Below are 3710 nucleotides of genomic sequence, written 5' to 3' on the forward strand. Positions count from 1 at the left end.
ATCGGCGATGATAACTGATAGCTCCGACCACCCAGCGCGGGTGCTTGCTGTACCACAGCTCACATCGGAACCCTGCTGGACTTCCACTCCAGCAGACACGAGCTGCCACTGCAGCCGCCTGGCTTCAGATGGACGCCCGCCTCTCCAGAGACCTGAGGCCGCTGCCAGTGGCCAGGGCATTGCACTGAACATTTGCTCTGCTCACTTCCGTCACCTAAGCTCCCCCTCTCTGTATGTAATGTGCATGTGACTCTACTGGCTTCCTGGGGATGCCTCCCCTAACACACCTAGCATTTGTGCTAGAGTGAGGCACTGCGGCATGGAAGGGTTACGGAATGTGCTCAGGGGAGGGACTGCTGCCTGGAAAAGGTTATTGATTGTGTCAGGGTCAGGAACCGTGGCAGAGAAAAATGGCTAGATTGTCTTAGAAAACAATGTGTTATGATTAAATCCAGCCAGGTGTGACTCCGTTTACCTCCCCTTTGTGCTTATGAACTTTCTGTGAACTTCTAAGGAACAGCTAATGAAATGCTTTGTATTTTTTTAACACTGTTTTGCTATAAAGGATCATAATGCAGCACCCTTGGTCTCTGCCACATGCTGCAAACCTTCCCAGAGGGCGAAGGTGCGGGCTGTGGTCAGCTGGCCAGCTTAATAAAGGCTCTTAAATTTAAATTCTGAGTCAGTGGTCTATCTCACTGAGCCAACCCATAACACATTGTGGAAAGACACACGTGTGTGAGTGCCTCCTTTTGGGGGTGCTTCCTTGCTCAGACACATGTCAAAGAGATGATTTTCAGGTTCTTGAGCAAGACCTCCCTGGGTTGTAAAACTCACAAGAGGCATTTAAGAATATTTACATCTCAAAGGGGCAGAGAAAGAATGTGTAATTATCTTTCCTAAAGCAAATACTCTAAAAGAAGGGAGCTCAGGGGGCCTAAAGTCAGAGAGAAGCCTGTCTAAGGTTAGCCAAGCTGAGAACATTAAAGCCATCTTGCTCAGTGGCCTTCCACTGCGTGAAAGCTGTTGTTTTTATTGACCCTATTAATTATTTGGTGATAAAGAAACAATCTATTAAGCATTTTACACCTAACAAGATAGTTTGGATTTTAAAAAATTATATATATACAATGTATTACCACACTTTACTTACCTGTTTAAAAAATTAGTTGAGGGCTTGGGGTTGACAAAGTATAATTTTTTCTATCTGAAATAAAATGAGAAACAGACTCTAGTTTATCATTTTCATGCAAAACAACTGGTTTTTTTTCCCAATAACAGATTATTGTGTACAACAGGAGCTAACATTGTTTGTTTATTTATTTATTAATTTTTAGAAACTCTTGAATCAAAGATACAAATTTTCTTTAAACAATAAAGTCTCGCCCTAACCAGTTTGACTCAGAGGATAGAGCATCGGTCTGCGGACTCAAGGGTTTCAGGATCGATTCTGGTCAAGGGCATGTACCTTGGTTGCAGGCACATCCCCAGTGGGGAGTGTACAGGAGGCAGCTGATCGATGTTTCTCTCTCATCAATGTTTCTAACTCTCTATCTTTCTCCCTTCCTCTCTGTAAAAAAAAAAAAAAAAAAAAAAAGAATAAAGTCTCCAGTCTGGCAGGTCAGTGGTTGAGCGTCAACCCAAGAACCACAAGGTTCCAGATCAGAGCACAGGCCTGGGTTGTGGGCTCGATCTCCAGTAGGGCGTGAGCCGGAGGCAGCTGATCAATGATTCTCTCTCATCACTGATGTTCTATCTCTCTCTCCCTCTCCCTTCCTTTCTGAAATCAATAAAAATATTAATATATATATATATTAAAAATAAAAAGAATAACCTCTCCAACAGAGTAACTCAGTGCCACATTCCGAATCCCAGAACAAGGTCATATTTAATGAGCTTTCTCTCTGCATTCCCACGTCTACGCCCACTCCTGTCAAGATCCAGGACAGATGGGCCATCAGTTCAAAGACCCACAGCAGGACAACCCCCATTGGCATCCTGCCCAGGACGTTCTGGAGCGAATAGCAAACATCTGTTCTCACATCTGCAACCCAGATCTAAGAAGGAGACAGCTGCTAGCCACACGCCCTCCACCCCAAGACAAAGCTTTAAAAAATGCTGATGGAAGCCAAGAATTAAAACACCAAAACAGCTGACGCCGGCTGCCGGCCGGGCGGCTGAGCGCGATGCCGCATGCTAGCCAGCCCACCGTGCGGATCAGGGAGCTCACCAACGAGAATGTCAAGTTCGTCACGGAAACTACGGACCTAGCGGTGGCCAATTCTACTCGAAGGGTCTTCATGACTGCGTTGCCCACAATAGCCATTGACTGGGCTCAGATGGACGCCAATTCTTTAAATTCCTCAGTCCTCGCAGGCTTGGATGAACCCCCTCACTCGCAATGACATTGTGGACTAGCTGCAGTACTCCGGGGCTGCACGCATGAATTCTGCCCGAGAGCTCGGTGGAGTTCACTGTGGACGTGCGGTGCCACGAAGACCAGACTCATGACGTCACATGACCTTCATCTCCAGTAGCCCCCAGTTGTTCCAGCGACATCCCGGAGCCGAGATAACGACCCCAATGACTACGTGGACCAGGACTGACATCCTCGTCGTCAAACTGCGAAAGGGCCAGGAGCTGAGACCGCGCGCCTATGCCCCAAAGGGCTTTGGCAAGGAACATGCTCAGTGGAACCCGACTGCAGGGGTGGCTTTGGAATACGATCCCGACAGCGCCCCGAGGCACACAGTGTACCCCAAGCCAGAGGAGTGGCCCCAGACTTCACCCGACCCCAGCAGCAAGCCAGAGAGGTTTTACTACCACGTGGAGGCCTGTGGCTCTCTGCGCCCTGCTCCATCGTCCTCTCAGCCCTCTCTGGGTTGAAGAAGCTGAGTGATTCACAGACCCAGTTAAGCCACGAGATCCAGAGGGACGTCCTCATCATAAATTAGCCGCAGCCCATCCGCCTGAGTGGAAAAGGATCCGAGCAGCAGCTGTGTTCAGGTCTCCTGAGACTCTCCTAGCTCCTGAAGTCCCGACTGCTGTACTTAACTCCTTGGCAAGCCATCAGCACCAACTAGAGAGGTAGCAGAGGGGAAGGGAGCCCCTCCCAGCTTTGCTTGGTCCCAGGTAGATTACCAGGTGCCCCTGGTATTTGAGGGAGGACAGTCATTCACTGAGCATGCAGCATCCCTGGCCCTGCCTGCTGATGGCCACTTCTCACCAGAACCCAGACCTTCCTTCCCCCCTGACTTGCTTGTAGGGGTCATACTGCTTCTCTGTTGAAAACCACTGAGCTAAACCCTCCTCTTTAGGTCTAGCTCTTGACTTACTTTCTGTGTGAAAGTTAGCATTTTCAGAGTTGTACCTTAGGTTTCTGCTGTTAGGATTGAGTGTTAGAAGTCTAATTCAGGCTGCCTACAAACACACCCCTGCCCACCGTCAGCCTATGCTTCGCTCACATCCCAGGTGTCTTTAGACCCTGGCTGCCTCCTCCCCCACCCCACTCCACCCCACCCCCAAATAAATCCTGTATTTCATTCTAAAAAACAAAACAAAAAACAACAAAGAAACCAAAACATAATAGAATAGAAAATAACATAATGTTGTAAGGGTAAGTATTGAGTCAGGTATGTATGTATATATGTATGTATGTGTCCCAGTGAGAAGGATAACCCCTATTTTATAAAACTACTGTTTGGAATTCT

General features: G+C 47.9%; 1 pseudogene; it reads left to right on the forward strand.

Moving 5' to 3' along the window:
* Nucleotides 1-2186: 2186 nt before the first annotated feature.
* Nucleotides 2187-2954, forward strand: LOC139005597 (DNA-directed RNA polymerase II subunit RPB3 pseudogene; annotated as a pseudogene).
* Nucleotides 2955-3710: the final 756 nt, after the last annotated feature.

The sequence above is a fragment of the Myotis yumanensis genome, unplaced genomic scaffold (genome assembly GCF_028538775.1).
Source record: "Myotis yumanensis isolate MYYU_CA2020_CCGP unplaced genomic scaffold, mMyoYum1.0.hap1 SCAF_3, whole genome shotgun sequence".
NCBI classification, from domain to species: Eukaryota; Metazoa; Chordata; class Mammalia; order Chiroptera; family Vespertilionidae; genus Myotis; species Myotis yumanensis.